Source organism: Styela clava, chromosome 6 (genome assembly GCF_964204865.1).
Source record: "Styela clava chromosome 6, kaStyClav1.hap1.2, whole genome shotgun sequence".
NCBI classification, from domain to species: domain Eukaryota; kingdom Metazoa; phylum Chordata; class Ascidiacea; order Stolidobranchia; family Styelidae; genus Styela; species Styela clava.
Genome location: NC_135255.1, coordinates 8,290,535 through 8,308,616, shown reverse-complemented (window position 1 = coordinate 8,308,616; position 18,082 = coordinate 8,290,535).

The window sequence follows — 18,082 nt, the reverse complement described above, 5'->3', positions numbered from 1 at the left end:
TATCTATACCAAATAAAATATTATAAACAAAAAAGCCATGGCAACCCTGTAAACACTTTTCTTCTTTTGTCGGTGTCACGATATCCTGGTTCCTGTTGAAAACATCTTAAAAATAGAAGAGAAAATAATGATTAAGACAAATAAGATAGGCGAATATGGATAGAGCGTATTACTAAAAAGGTTTATTATTAAATATTCAATGTCAGCAATGAACATAATACTTCGTGCATTACTGTATCAGTATTAATATAACCAAAAAAATATTATATCGAACTAAAATTGAAATCAACGAGTAAGCCTGATTGATGAAACACTTGTAATATACTTACTGGAATTTCAGATTTGTCTCTGATTTCGTCTTCGTTTAGTTTCTTCAGTGTCTTCAAAATATTGTGCCTGTGAAGCTTAGATAACATTAACAATATCTAAGCATAATAAAATTTGTAAGAATATTTACATTCAATTTGTAGATTATTCTTGTATCAGTCTCTTCCTATTTTCTTCATTGTTTCCTTGTATCAGTCTTTTCCTAATTTCCCTATTGCCTTCATAATTCTTTGCCTGAAAAGCTAGAATACCAATAAAAATAGCTAAGCCTAATAAAAACCCTATTATTCCTAATGGCGGGAATGGGTCTAAATCTAACTATACCAAATAAAATATTAAAAACAAAAAAACCATGGCAACCCTGTTAATACTTTTCTTCTTTTGTCGGTGTCACGATATCCTGGTTCCTGTTGAAAATATCTTAAAAATAGAAGAGAAATTAATGATTATGACAAACACAGATAGGAAAATATGGATACAGCGGATTACGAAAAAAGCTTTATTAAATAATATTAAATATTCAATATCAGCAATAAACATAGTACTTCGTGCATTACTGTATCAGTATTAATATAATCAAAAAAGTATTATATCGAACTAAAATCAAAATGAGCCTGACTAATAAAACACTTGAAACATACTTACTGGAATTTCAGATTTGTCTCTTATTCCGTCTTTTTTCAATTTCTCCAGTGCCTTCAAAATTTTGAGCCTGAGAAGCGAAGATAATAATAACAATATCTAAGCCTAATAAAATTTGTAAAAATATTTACATGTAATATGTAGATTTTCCTTGCATCCGTCTTTTTCTAATTTTCTCAGTCCCTTCATAGTTCTGTGCCTGAGAAGCTAGAATAACATTAAAACTATCTAAGCCTAATAAAAACCCTATTATTCCTAATGGCGGGAATGGGTCTAAATCTATCTGTACCAAATAAAATATTATAAATAAGAAAGCCATGGCAACCCTGTAAATACTTTTCTTCTTTTGTCGGTCACGATATCCTGGTTCCTGTTGAAAATATCTTAAAAATAGAAGAGAAATTAATGATCATGACAAACACAGATAGGAAAATATGGACACAGCATATTACGAAAAAAGCTTTATTAAATAATATTAAATATTCAATATCAGCAATAAACATAGTACTTCGTGCATTACTGTATCAGTATTAATATAATCAAAAAAAGTATTATATCGAACTAAAATCAAAATGAACACTAGATAGGAGTAAGCCTGACTAATGAAACACTTGCAACATACTTACCGGAATTTCAGATTTGTCTCTGATTCCGTCTTTTTTTCAATTTCTCCAGTGCCTTCAAAATTTTGAGCCTGAGAAGCTAAGATAATAATAACAATATCTAAGCCTAATAAAATTTGTGAAAATATTTACATGTAATTTGTAGATTTTCCTTGCATACGTCTTTTTCTAATTTTCCCAGTCCCTTCATAGTTCTGTGCCCGAGAAGCTAGAATAACAATAAAAGTATCTAAGCCTAATAAAACCCTATTATTCCTAATGGCGGGAATGGGTCTAAATCTATCTATACCAAATAAAATATTATAAACAAAAAAGCCATGGCAACCCTGTAAATACTTTTCTTCTTTTGTCGGTGTCACGATATCCTGGTTCCTGTTGAAAACATCTTAAAAATAGAAGAGAAAATAATGATTAAGACAAATAAGATAGGCAAATATGGATAGAGCGTATTACTAAAAAGCTTTATTATAAAATATTCAATGTCATTAATGAACATAATACTTCGTGCATTACTGTATCAGTATTAATATAACCAAAAAAATATTATATCGAACTAAAATTGAAATCAACGAGTAAGCCTGACTAATGAAACACTTGTAATATACTTACTGGAATTTCAGATTTGTCTCTGATTTCATCTTCGTTTAGTTTCTTCAGTGTCTTCAAAATATTGTGCCTGTGAAGCTTAGATAACATTAACAATATCTAAGCCTAATAAAATTTGTAAGAATATTTACATTCAATTTGTAGATTTTTCTTGTATCAGTCTTCTCCTATTTTCTTCATTGTTTCCTTGTATCAGTCTTTTCCTAATTTCCCTATTGCCTTCATAATTCTTTGCCTGAGAAGCTAGAATACCAATAAAAATATCTAAGCCTAATAAAAACCCTATTATTTCTAAAGGCGGGAATGGGTCTAAATCTAACTATACCAAATAAAATATTCAAAACAAAAAAACCATGGCAACCCTGTTAATACTTTTCTTCTTTTGTCGGTGTCACGATATCCTGGTTCCTGTTGAAAATATCTTAAAAATAGAAGAGAAATTAATGATTATGACAAACACAGATAGGAAAATATGGATACAGCATATTACGAAAAAAGCTTTATTAAATAATATTAAATATTCAATATCAGCAATAAACATAGTACTTCGTGCATTACTGTATCAGTATTAATATAATCAAAAAAGTATTATATCGAACTAAAATCAAAATGAACACTAGATAGAAGGAGTAAGCCTGACTAATAAAACACTTGCAACATACTTACCGGAATTTCAGATTTGTCTCTGATTCCGTCTTATTTCAATTTCTCCAGTGCCTTCAAAATTTTGAGCCTGAGAAGCTAAGATAATAATAACAATATCTAAGCCTAATAAAATTTGTAAAAATATTTACATGTAATATGTAGATTTTCCTTGCATCCGTCTTTTTCTAATTTTCCCAGTCCCTTCATAGTTCTGTGCCTGGGAAGCTAGAATAAGATTAAAAGTATCTAAGCCTAATAAAAACCCTATTATTCCTAATGGCGGGAATGGGTATAAATCTATCTATACCAAATAAAATATTAAAAACAAAAAAGCCATGGCAACCCTGTTAATACTTTTCTTCTTTTGTCGGTGTCTCGATATCCTGGTTCCTGTTGAAAATATCTTAAAAATAGAAGAGAAATTAATGATTAAGACAAATAAGATAGGCAAATATGGATAGAGCATATTACTAAAAAAGCTTTATTATTAAATATTCAATGTCAGCAATGAACATAATACTTCGTGCATTACTGTATCAGTATTAATATAACCAATAAAATATTATATCGAACTAAAATTGAAATCAACGAGTAAGCCTGACTAATGAAACACTTGTAATATACTTACTGGAATTTCAGATTTGTCTCTGATTTCGTCTTCTTTTAATTTCTTCAGTGTCTTCAAAATATTGTGCCTGTGAAGCTTAGATAACATTAACAATATCTAAGCCTAATAAAATTTGTAAGTATATTTACATTCAATATGTAGATTTTTCTTGTATCAGTTTTTTCCTATTTTCTTCATTGTTTCCTTGTATCAGTCTTTTCCTAATTTCCATATTGCCTTCATAATTCTTTGCCTGAGAATCTAGAATACCATTAAAAATATCTAAGCCTAATAAAAACCCTATTATTCCTAATGGCGGGAATGGGTATAAATCTATCTATACCAAATAAAATATTAAAAACAAAAAAGCCATGGCAACCCTGTTAATACTTTTCTTCTTTTGTCGGTGTCTCGATATCCTGGTTCCTGTTCAAAATATCTTAAAAATAGAAGAGAAATTAATGATTAAGACAAATAAGATAGGGAAATATGGATAGGGCATATTACTAAAAAAGCTTTATTATTAAATATTCAATATCAGCAATGAACATAATACTTCGTGCATTACTGTATCAGTATTAATATAACCGAAAAAATATTATATCGAACTAAAATTGAAATCAACGAGTAAGCCTGACTAATGAAACACTTGTAATATACTTACTGGAATTTCAGATTTGTCTCTGATTTCGTCTTCTTTTAATTTCTTCAGTGTCTTCAAAATATTGTGCCTGTGAAGCTTAGATAACATTAACAATATCTAAGCCTAATAAAATTTGTAAGTATATTTACATTCAATTTGTAGATTTTTCTTGTATCAGTCTTTTCCTATTTTCTTCATTGTTTCCTTGTATCAGTCTTTTCCTAATTTCCATATTGCCTTCATAATTCTTTGCCTGAGAATCTAGAATACCATTAAAAATATCTAAGCCTAATAAAAACCCTATTATTCCTAATGGCGGGAATGGGTATAAATCTATCTATACCAAATAAAATATTAAAAACAAAAAAGCCATGGCAACCCTGTTAATACTTTTCTTCTTTTGTCGGTGTCTCGATATCCTGGTTCCTGTTGAAAATATCTTAAAAATAGAAGAGAAATTAATGATTAAGACAAATAAGATAGGGAAATATGGATAGGGCATATTACTAAAAAAGCTTTATTATTAAATATTCAATATCAGCAATGAACATAATACTTCGTGCATTACTGTATCAGTATTAATATAACCAAAAAAATATTATATCGAACTAAAATTGAAATCAACGAGTAAGCCTGACTAATGAAACACTTGTAATATACTTACTGGAATTTCAGATTTGTCTCTGATTTCGTCTTCTTTTAATTTCTTCAGTTTCTTCAAAATATTGTGCCTGTGAAGCTTAGATAACATTAACAATATCTAAGCCTAATAAAATTTGTAAGTATATTTACATTCAATTTGTAGATTTTTCTTGTATCAGTCTTTTCCTATTTTCTTCATTGTTTCCTTGTATCAGTCTTTTCCTAATTTCCATATTGCCTTCATAATTCTTTGCCTGAGAATCTAGAATACCATTAAAAATATCTAAGCCTAATAAAAACCCTATTATTCCTAATGGCGGGAATGGGTATAAATCTATCTATACCAAATAAAATATTAAAAACAAAAAAGCCATGGCAACCCTGTTAATACTTTTCTTCTTTTGTCGGTGTCTCGATATCCTGGTTCCTGTTGAAAATATCTTAAAAATAGAAGAGAAATTAATGATTAAGACAAATAAGATAGGGAAATATGGATAGGGCATATTACTAAAAAAGCTTTATTATTAAATATTCAATATCAGCAATGAACATAATACTTCGTGCATTACTGTATCAGTATTAATATAACCAAAAAAATATTATATCGAACTAAAATTGAAATCAACGAGTAAGCCTGACTAATGAAACACTTGTAATATACTTACTGGAATTTCAGATTTGTCTCTGATTTCGTCTTCTTTTAATTTCTTCAGTGTCTTCAAAATATTGTGCCTGTGAAGCTTAGATAACATTGACAATATCTAAGCCTAATAAAATTTGTAAGTATATTTACATTCAATTTGTAGATTTTTCTTGTATCAGTCTTTTCTTATTATCTTCATTGTTTTCTTGTATCAGTCTTTTCCTAATTTCCCTATTGCCTTCATAATTCTTTGCCTGAGAATCTAGAATACCATTAAAAATATCTAAGCCTAATAAAAACCCTATTATTCCTAATGGCGGGAACGGGTCTAAATCTATCTATACCAAATAAAATATTAAAAACAAAAAAGCGATGGCAACCCTGTTAATACTTTTTTCTTTTGTCGGTGTCACGATATCCTGGTTCCTGTTGAAAATATCTTAAAAATAGAAGAGAAATTAATGATTATGACAAACACAGATAGGAAAATATGGACACAGCATATTACGAAAAAAGCTTCATTAAATAATATTAAATATTAGCAATAAACATAGTACTTCGTGCATTACTGTATCAGTATTAATATAATCAAAAAAAGTATTATATTGAACTAAAATCAAAATGAACACTAGATAAGAGTAAGCCTGACTAATGAAACACTTGCAACATAATTACCGGAATTTCAGATTTGTCTCTGATTCCGTCTTTTTTCAATTTCTCCAGTGCCTTCAAAATTTTGAGCCTGAGAAGCTAAGATAATATTAACAATATCTCAGCCTAATAAAATTTGTAAAAATATTTACATGTAATTTGTAGATTTTCCTTGAATCCGTCTTTTCCTAATTTTCCCAGTCCCTTCATAGTTCTGTGCCTGAGAAGCTAGAATAACATTAAAAGTATCTCAGCCTAATAAAAACCCTATTATTCCTAATGGCGGGAATGGGTCTAAATCTATCTATACCAAATGAAATATTAAAAACAAAAATGCCATGGCAACTCTGTTAATACTTTTCTTCTTTGGTCCGTGTCACGACATTCTGTTTCCTGTTGAAAATACCTCAAAAATAGAAGAGAAAATAATGATTAAGACAAATAAGATAGGGAAATATGGATAGAGCATATTACTAATGAAGCTTTATTATTAAATCTTCAATGTCAGCAATGAATATAATACTTCGTGCATTACTGTATCAGTATTAATATAATCAAAAAAATATTATATCGAACTAAAATTGAAATGAACGAGTAAGCCTGACTAATGAAACACTTGTAATATACTCACTGGAAGTTAAGATTTGTCTCTGATTTCGTCTTCTTTTAATTTCTTCAGTTTCTTCAAAATTTTGTGCCTGTGAAGCTTCGATAACTTTAAAATTTGTAAGAATATTTACATTCAATTTGTAGATTTTCCTTGTATCAGTCTTTTCCTATTTTCTTCATTGTTTCCTTGTATCAGTCTTTTCCTAATTTCCCTATTGCCTTGATAATTCTATGCCTGAAAAGCTAGAATACCAATAAAAATATCTAAGCCTAATAAAAACCCTATTATTCCTAATGGCGGGAATGGGTCTAAATCTATCTATACCAAATAAAATATTAAAAACAAAAAAAACATGGCAACCCTGTTAATACTTTTATTCTTTTGTCGGTGTCACGATATCCTGGTTCCTGTTGAAAATATCTTAAAAATAGAAGAGAAATTAATGATTATGACAAACACAGATAGGAAAATATGGATACAGCATATTACGAATAAAGCTTTATTAAATAATATTAAATATTCAATATCAGCAATAAACATAGTACTTCGTGCATTACTGTATCAGTATTAATATAATCAAAAAAGTATTATATCGAACTAAAATCAAAATGAACACTAGATAGAAGAAGTAAGCCTGACTAATAAAACACTTGCAACACAGTTACCGGAATTTCAGATTTGTCTCTGATTCCGTCTTTTTTCAATTTCTCCAGTGCCTTCAAAATTTTGAGCCTGAGAAGCTAAGATAATAATAACAATATATAAGCCTAATAAAATTTGTAAAAATATTTACATGTAATATGTAGATTTTCCTTGCATCCGTCTTTTTCTAATTTTCCAAGTCCCTTCATAGTTCTGTGCCTGAGAAGCTAGAATAAGATTAAAAGTATCTAAGCCTAATAAAAACCCTATTATTCCTAATGGCGGGAATGGGTATAAATCTATCTATACCAAATAAAATATTAAAAACAAAAAAGCCATGGCAACCCTGTTAATACTTTTCTTCTTTTGTCGGTGTCTCGATATCCTGGTTCCTGTTGAAAATATCTTAAAAATAGAAGAGAAATTAATGATTAAGACAAATAACATAGGCAAATTGAATAGAGCATATTACTAAAAAAGCTTTATTAATAAATATTCAATGTCAGCAATGAACATAATACTTCGTGCATTACTGTATCAGTATTAATATAACCAAAAAAATATTATATCAAACTAAAATTGAAATCAACGAGTAAGCCTGACTAATGAAACACTTGTAATATACTTACTGGAATTTTAGATTTGTCTCTGATTTCGTAACATTAACAATATCTAAGCCTAATAAAATTTGTAAGTATATTTACATTCAATTTGTAGATTTTTCTTGTATCAGGTTTTTCCTATTTTCTTCATTGTTTCCTTGTATCAGTCTTTTCCTAATTTTCCCAGTCCCTTCATAGTTCTGTGCCTGAGAAGCTAGAATAACATTAAAAGTATCTAAGCCTAATAAAACCCTATTATTCCTAATGGCGGGAATGGGTCTAAATCTATCTATACCAAATAAAATATTATAAACAAAAAAGCCATGGCAACCCTGTAAATACTTTTCTTCTTTTGTCGGTGTCATGATATCCTGGTTCCTGTTGAAAACATCTTAAAAATAGAAGAGAAAATAATGATTAAGACAAATAAGATAGGCAAATATGGATAGAGCGTATTACTAAAGAGCTTTATTATTAAATATTCAATGTCAGCAATGAACATAATACTTCGTGCATTACTGTATCAGTATTAATATAACCAAAAAAATATTATATCGAACTAAAATTGAAATCAACGAGTAAGCCTGACTAATGAAACACTTGTAATATACTTACTGGAATTTCAGATTTGTCTCTGATTTCGTCTTCTTTTAATTTCTTCAGTGTCTTCAAAATATTGTGCCTGTGAAGCTTAGATAACATTAACAATATCTAAGCCTAATAAAATTTGTAAGAATATTTACATTCAATTTGTAGATTTTTCTTGTATCAGTCTTTTCCTATTTTCTCCATTGTTTTCTTGTACCAGTCTTTTCCTAATTTCCCTATTGCCTTCATAATTCTTTGCCTGAGAAGCTAGAATACCAATAAAAATATCTAAGCCTAATAAAAACCCTATTATTCCTAATGGCGGGAATGGGTCTAAATCTAACTATACCAAATAAAATATTAAAAACAAAAAAACCATGGCAACCCTGTTAATACTTTTCTTCTTTTGTCGGTGTCACGATATCCTGGTTCCTGTTGAAAATATCTTAAAAATAGAAGAGAAATTAATGATTATGACAAACACAGATAGGAAAATATGGATACAGCATATTACGAAAAAAGCTTTATCAAATAATATTAAAAATTCAATATCAGCAATAAACATAGTACTTCGTGCATTACTGTATCAGTATTAATATAATCAAAAAAGTATTATATCGAACTAAAATCAAAATGAACACTAGATAGAAGGAGTAAGCCTGACTAATAAAACACTTGCAACATACTTACCGGAATTTCAGATTTGTCTCTGATTCCGTCTTTTTTAAATTTCTCCAGTACCTTCAAAATTTTGAGCCTGAGAAGCTAAGATAATAATAACAATATCTAAGCCTAATAAAATTTGTAAAAATGTTTACATGTAATATGTAGATTTTCCTTGCATCCGTCTTTTTCTAATTTTTCCTGTCCCTTCATAGTTTTGTGCCTGGGAAGCTAGAATAACATTAAAAGTATCTAAGCCTAATAAAAACCCCATTATTCCTAATGGCGGGAATGGGTATAAATCTATCTAAACCAAATAAAATATTAAAAACAAAAAAGCCATGGCAACCCTGTTAATATTTTTCTTCTTTTGTCGGTGTCTCGATATCCTGGTTCCTGTTGAAAATATCTTAAAAATAGAAGAGAAATTAATGATTAAGACAAATGAAATAGGCAAATATGAATAGAGCATATTACTAAAAAAGCTTTATTATTAAATATTCAATGTCAGCAATGAACATAATACTTCGTGCATTACTGTATCAGTATTAATATAACCAAAAAAATATTATATCGAACTAAAATTGAAATCAACGAGTAAGCCTGACTAATGAAACACTTGTAATATACTTACTGGAATTTAAGATTTGTTTCTGATTTCGTCTTCTTTATATTTCTTCAGTGTCTTCAAAATATTGTGCCTGTGAAGCTTAGATAACATTAACAATATCTAAGCCTAATAAAATTTGTAAGAATATTTACATTCAATTTGTAGATTTTTCTTGTATCAGTCTTTTCCTATTTTCTTCATTGTTTCCTTGTATCAGTCTTTTCCTAATTTCCCTATTGTCTTCATAATTCTTTGCCTGAGAAGCTAGAATACCATTAAAAATATCTAAGCCTAATAAAAACCCTATTATTTCTAATGGCGGGAATGGGTCTAAATCTAACTATACCAAATAAAATATTAAAAACAAAAAAACCATGGCAACCCTGTTAATACTTTTCTTCTTTTGTCGGTGTCACGATATCCTGGTTCCTGTTGAAAATATCTTAAAAATAGAAGAGAAATTAATGATTATGACAAACACAGATAGGAAAATATGGATACAGCATATTACGAAAAAAGCTTTATTAAATAATATTAAATATTCAATATCAGCAATAAACATAGTACTTCGTGCATTACTGTATCAGTATTAATATAATCAAAAAAAGTATTATATTGAACTAAAATCAAAATGAACACTAGATAAGAGTAAGCCTGACTAATGAAACACTTGCAACATAATTACCGGAATTTCAGATTTGTCTCTGATTCCGTCTTTTTTCAATTTCTCCAGTGCCTTCAAAATTTTGAGCCTGAGAAGCTAAGATAATATTAACAATATCTCAGCCTAATAAAATTTGTAAAAATATTTACATGTAATTTGTAGATTTTCCTTGAATCCGTCTTTTCCTAATTTTCCCAGTCCCTTCATAGTTCTGTGCCTGAGAAGCTAGAATAACATTAAAAGTATCTCAGCCTAATATAAACCCTATTATTCCTAATGGCGGGAATGGGTCTAAATCTAACTGTACCAAATAAAATATTAAAAACAAAAATGCCATGGCAACTCTGTTAATACTTTTCTTCTTTGGTCCGTGTCACGACATTCTGTTTCCTGTTGAAAATACCTCAAAAATAGAAGAGAAAATAATGATTAAGACAAATAAGATAGGGAAATATGGATAGAGCATATTACTAATGAAGCTTTATTATTAAATCTTCAATGTCAGCAATGAATATAATACTTCGTGCATTACTGTATCAGTATTAATATAATCAAAAAAATATTATATCGAACTAAAATTGAAATGAACGAGTAAGCCTGACTAATGAAACACTTGTAATATACTCACTGGAAGTTAAGATTTGTCTCTGATTTCGTCTTCTTTTAATTTCTTCAGTTTCTTCAAAATTTTGTGCCTGTGAAGCTTCGATAACTTTAACAATATCTAAGCCTAATAAAATTTGTAAGAATATTTACATTCAATTTGTAGATTTTCCTTGTATCAGTCTTTTCCTATTTTCTTCATTGTTTCCTTGTATCAGTCTTTTCCTAATTTCCCTATTGCCTTGATAATTCTATGCCTGAAAAGCTAGAATACCAATAAAAATATCTAAGCCTAATAAAAACCCTATTATTCCTAATGGCGGGAATGGGTCTAAATCTATCTATACCAAATAAAATATTAAAAACAAAAAAAACATGGCAACCCTGTTAATACTTTTATTCTTTTGTCGGTGTCACGATATCCTGGTTCCTGTTGAAAATATCTTAAAAATAGAAGAGAAATTAATGATTAGGACAAACACAGATAGGAAAATATGGATACAGCATATTACGAATAAAGCTTTATTAAATAATATTAAATATTCAATATCAGCAATAAACATAGTACTTCGTGCATTACTGTATCAGTATTAATATAATCAAAAAAGTATTATATCGAACTAAAATCAAAATGAACACTAGATAGAAGAAGTAAGCCTGACTAATAAAACACTTGCAACATAGTTACCGGAATTTCAGATTTGTCTCTGATTCCGTCTTTTTTCAATTTCTACAGTGCCTTCAAAATTTTGAGCCTGAGAAGCTAAGATAATAATAACAATATATAAGCCTAATAAAATTTGTAAAAATATTTACATGTAATATGTAGATTTTCCTTGCATCCGTCTTTTTCTAATTTTCCAAGTCCCTTCATAGTTCTGTGCCTGAGAAGCTAGAATAAGGTTGAAAGTATCTAAGCCTAATAAAAACCCTATTATTCCTAATGGCGGGAATGGGTATAAATCTATCTATACCAAATAAAATATTAAAAACAAAAAAGCCATGGCAACCCTGTTAATACTTTTCTTCTTTTGTCGGTGTCTCGATATCCTGGTTCCTGTTGAAAATATCTTAAAAATAGAAGAGAAATTAATGATTAAGACAAATAAGATAGGCAAATATGAATAGAGCATATTACTAAAAAAGCTTTATTAATAAATATTCAATGTCAGCAATGAACATAATACTTCGTGCATTACTGTATCAGTATTAATATAACCAAAAAAATATTATATCGAACTAAAATTGATATCAACGAGTAAGCCTGACTAATGAAACACTTGTAATATACTTACTGGAATTTTAGATTTGTCTCTGATTTCGTAACATTAACAATATCTAAGCCTAATAAAATTTGTAAGTATATTTACATTCAATTTGTAGATTTTTCTTGTATCAGGTTTTTCCTATTTTCTTCATTGTTTCCTTGTATCAGTCTTTTCCTAATTTTCCCAGTCCCTTCATAGTTCTGTGCCTGAGAAGCTAGAATAACATTAAAAGTATCTAAGCCTAATAAAACCCTATTATTCCTAATGGCGGGAATGGGTCTAAATCTATCTATACCAAATAAAATATTATAAACAAAAAAGCCATGGCAACCCTGTAAATACTTTTCTTCTTTTGTCGGTGTCATGATATCCTGGTTCCTGTTGAAAACATCATAAAAATAGAAGAGAAAATAATGATTAAGACAAATAAGATAGGCAAATATGGATAGAGCGTATTACTAAAGAGCTTTATTATTAAATATTCAATGTCAGCAATGAACATAATACTTCGTGCATTACTGTATCAGTATTAATATAACCAAAAAAATATTATATCGAACTAAAATTGAAATCAACGAGTAAGCCTGACTAATGAAACACTTGTAATATACTTACTGGAATTTCAGATTTGTCTCTGATTTCGTCTTCTTTTAATTTCTTCAGTGTCTTCAAAATATTGTGCCTGTGAAGCTTAGATAACATTAACAATATCTAAGCCTAATAAAATTTGTAAGAATATTTACATTCAATTTGTAGATTTTTCTTGTATCAGTCTTTTCCTATTTTCTCCATTGTTTTCTTGTACCAGTCTTTCCTAATTTCCCTATTGCCTTCATAATTCTTTGCCTGAGAAGCTAGAATACCAATAAAAATATCTAAGCCTAATAAAAACCCTATTATTCCTAATGGCGGGAATGGGTCTAAATCTAACTATACCAAATAAAATATTAAAAACAAAAAAACCATGGCAACCCTGTTAATACTTTTCTTCTTTTGTCGGTGTCACGATATCCTGGTTCCTGTTGAAAATATCTTAAAAATAGAAGAGAAATTAATGATTATGACAAACACAGATAGGAAAATATGGATACAGCATATTACGAAAAAAGCTTTATCAAATAATATTAAATATTCAATATCAGCAATAAACATAGTACTTCGTGCATTACTGTATCAGTATTAATATAATCAAAAAAGTATTATATCGAACTAAAATCAAAATGAACACTAGATAGAAGGAGTAAGCCTGACTAATAAAACACTTGCAACATACTTACCGGAATTTCAGATTTGTCTCTGATTCCGTCTTTTTTCAATTTCTCCAGTACCTTCAAAATTTTGAGCCTGAGAAGCTAAGATAATAATAACAATATCTAAGCCTAATAAAATTTGTAAAAATGTTTACATGTAATATGTAGATTTTCCTTGCATCCGTCTTTTTCTAATTTTCCCTGTCCCTTCATAGTTTTGTGCCTGGGAAGCTAGAATAACATTAAAAGTATCTAAGCCTAATAAAAACCCCATTATTCCTAATGGCGGGAATGGGTATAAATCTATCTAAACCAAATAAAATATTAAAAACAAAAAAGCCATGGCAACCCTGTTAATATTTTTCTTCTTTTGTCGGTGTCTCGATATCCTGGTTCCTGTTGAAAATATCTTAAAAATAGAAGAGAAATTAATGATTAAGACAAATAAGATAGGCAAATATGGATAGAGCATATTACTAAAAAAGCTTTATTATTAAATATTCAATGTCAGCAATGAACATAATACTTCGTGCATTACTGTATCAGTATTAATATAACCAATAAAATATTATATCGAACTAAAATTGAAATCAACGAGTAAGCCTGACTAATGAAACACTTGTAATATACTTACTGGAATTTCAGATTTGTCTCTGATTTCGTCTTCTTTTAATTTCTTCAGTGTCTTCAAAATATTGTGCCTGTGAAGCTTAGATAACATTAACAATATCTAAGCCTAATAAAATTTGTAAGTATATTTACATTCAATTTGTAGATTTTTCTTGTATCAGTCTTTTCCTATTTTCTTCATTGTTTCCTTGTATCAGTCTTTTCCTAATTTCCCTATTTTCTTCATAATTCTTTGCCTGAGAAGCTAGAATACCATTAAAAATATCTAAGCCTAATAAAAACCCTATTATTTCTAATGGCGGGAATGGGTCTAAATCTAACTATACCAAATAAAATATTAAAAACAAAAAAACCATGGCAACCCTGTTAATACTTTTCTTCTTTTGTCGGTGTCACGATATCCTGGTTCCTGTTGAAAATATCTTAAAAATAGAAGAGAAATTAATGATTATGACAAACACAGATAGGAAAATATGGATACAGCATATTACGAAAAAAGCTTTATTAAATAATATTAAATATTCAATATCAGCAATAAACATAGTACTTCGTGCATTACTGTATCAGTATTAATATAATCAAAAAAGTATTATATCGAACTAAAATCAAAATGAACACTAGATAGAAGGAGTAAGCCTGACTAATAAAACACTTGCAACATACTTACCGGAATTTCAGATTTGTCTCTGATTCCGTCTTTTTTCAATTTCTCCAGTGCCTTCAAAATTTTGAGCCTGAGAAGCTAAGATAATAATAACAATATCTAAGCCTAATAAAATTTGTAAAAATATTTACATGTAATATGTAGATTTTCCTTGCATCCGTCTTTTTCTAATTTTCTCAGTCCCTTCATAGTTCTGTGCCTGAGAAGCTAGAATAAGATTAAAAGTATCTAAGCCTAATAAAAACCCTATTATTCCTAATGGCGGGAATGGGTATAAATCTATCTATACCAAATAAAATATTAAAAACAAAAAAGCCATGGCAACCCTGTTAATACTTTTCTTCTTTTGTCGGTGTCTCGATATCCTGGTTCCTGTTGAAAATATCTTAAAAATAGAAGAGAAATTAATGATTAAGACAAATAAGATAGGCAAATATGGATAGAGCATATTACTAAAAAAGCTTTATTATTAAATATTCAATGTCAGCAATGAACATAATACTTCGTGCATTACTGTATCAGTATTAATATAACCAATAAAATATTATATCGAACTAAAATTGAAATCAACGAGTAAGCCTGACTAATGAAACACTTGTAATATACTTACTGGAATTTCAGATTTGTCTCTGATTTCGTCTTCTTTTAATTTCTTCAGTGTCTTCAAAATATTGTGCCTGTGAAGCTTAGATAACATTAACAATATCTAAGCCTAATAAAATTTGTAAGTATATTTACATTCAATATGTAGATTTTTCTTGTATCAGTTTTTTCCTATTTTCTTCATTGTTTCCTTGTATCAGTCTTTTCCTAATTTCCATATTGCCTTCATAATTCTTTGCCTGAGAATCTAGAATACCATTAAAAATATCTAAGCCTAATAAAAACCCTATTATTCCTAATGGCGGGAATGGGTATAAATCTATCTATACCAAATGAAATATTAAAAACAAAAAAGCCATGGCAACCCTGTTAATACTTTTCTTCTTTTGTCGGTGTCTCGATATCCTGGTTCCTGTTGAAAATATCTTAAAAATAGAAGAGAAATTAATGATTAAGACAAATAAGATAGGGAAATATGGATAGGGCATATTACTAAAAAAGCTTTATTATTAAATATTCAATATCAGCAATGAACATAATACTTCGTGCATTACTGTATCAGTATTAATATAACCAAAAAAATATTATATCGAACTAAAATTGAAATCAACGAGTAAGCCTGACTAATGAAACACTTGTAATATACTTACTGGAATTTCAGATTTGTCTCTGATTTCGTCTTCTTTTAATTTCTTCAGTGTCTTCAAAATATTGTGCCTGTGAAGCTTAGATAACATTAACAATATCTAAGCCTAATAAAATTTCTAAGTATATTTACATTCAATTTGTAGATTTTTCTTGTATCAGTCTTTTCCTATTTTCTTCATTGTTTCCTTGTATCAGTCTTTTCCTAATTTCCATATTGCCTTCATAATTCTTTGCCTGAGAATCTAGAATACCATTAAAAATATCTAAGCCTAATAAAAACCCTATTATTCCTAATGGCGGGAATGGGTATAAATCTATCTATACCAAATAAAATATTAAAAACAAAAAAGCCATGGCAACCCTGTTAATACTTTTCTTCTTTTGTCGGTGTCTCGATATCCTGGTTCCTGTTGAAAATATCTTAAAAATAGAAGAGAAATTAATGATTAAGACAAATAAGATAGGGAAATATGGATAGGGCATATTACTAAAAAAGCTTTATTATTAAATATTCAATATCAGCAATGAACATAATACTTCGTGCATTACTATATCAGTATTAATATAACCAAAAAAATATTATATCGAACTAAAATTGAAATCAACGAGTAAGCCTGACTAATGAAACACTTGTAATATACTTACTGGAATTTCAGATTTGTCTCTGATTTCGTCTTCTTTTAATTTCTTCAGTGTCTTCAAAATATTGTGCCTGTGAAGCTTAGATAACATTAACAATATCTAAGCCTAATAAAATTTGTAAGTATATTTACATTCAATTTGTAGATTTTTCTTGTATCAGTTTTTTCCTATTTTCTTCATTGTTTCCTTGTATCAGTCTTTTCCTAATTTCCATATTGCCTTCATAATTCTTTGCCTGAGAATCTAGAATACCATTAAAAATATCTAAGCCTAATAAAAACCCTATTATTCCTAATGGCGGGAATGGGTATAAATCTATCTATACCAAATAAAATATTAAAAACAAAAAAGCCATGGCAACCCTGTTAATACTTTTCTTCTTTTGTCGGTGTCTCGATATCCTGGTTCCTGTTGAAAATATCTTAAAAATAGAAGAGAAATTAATGATTAAGACAAATAAGATAGGGAAATATGTATAGGGCATATTACTAAAAAAGCTTTATTATTAAATATTCAATATCAGCAATGAACATAATACTTCGTGCATTACTGTATCAGTATTAATATAATCAAAAAAGCATTATATCGAATTGAAATCAAAATGAACACTAGATAGGAGTAAGCCTGACTAATGAAACACTTGTAACATACTTACCGGACTTTCAGATTTGTCTCTGATTCCGTCTTTTTTCAATTTCTCCAGTGCCTTCAAAATTCTGTACCTTGGATTCTCCTATCTAAGCCTAATAAAATTCGTAAAAATATTTACATGTAATTTGTAGATTTTCCTTGTATCCGTCTTTTCCTAATTTTCCAAGTCCCTTCATAGTTCTGTGCCTGAGAAGCTAGAATAACATTAAAAATATCTAAGCCTAATAAAAACCCTATTATTCCTAATGGCGGGAATGGGTCTAAATCTATCTATACCAAATAAAATATTAAAAACAAAAAAGCCATGGCAAGATCTGTTAATACTTTTCTTCTTTTGTCGGTGTCACGATATCCTGGTTCCTGTTGAAAATATCCTAAAAATAGAAGAGAAATTAATGATTATGACAAACACAGATAGGAAAATATGGATACAGCCTATTACTAAAAAAGCTTTATTAATAAATATTCAATATCAGCAATAAACATCATACTGCGTGCAATATTGTATCAGTATTATTATCTTTAGAAAATTATTATACCGACTCAAATCAAAATGAACACTATAGATGGCAAGCCCTGTTAATACTTTTTTTCCTTTGTCGTTGTCACGATATCTTGTTTACCTGTTGAAAATATCTTCAAAAATACAATATAAAATAATCAATATGACAAATAAGATAGCTAAATATGGATACAGCATATTACAAAAAAAGCT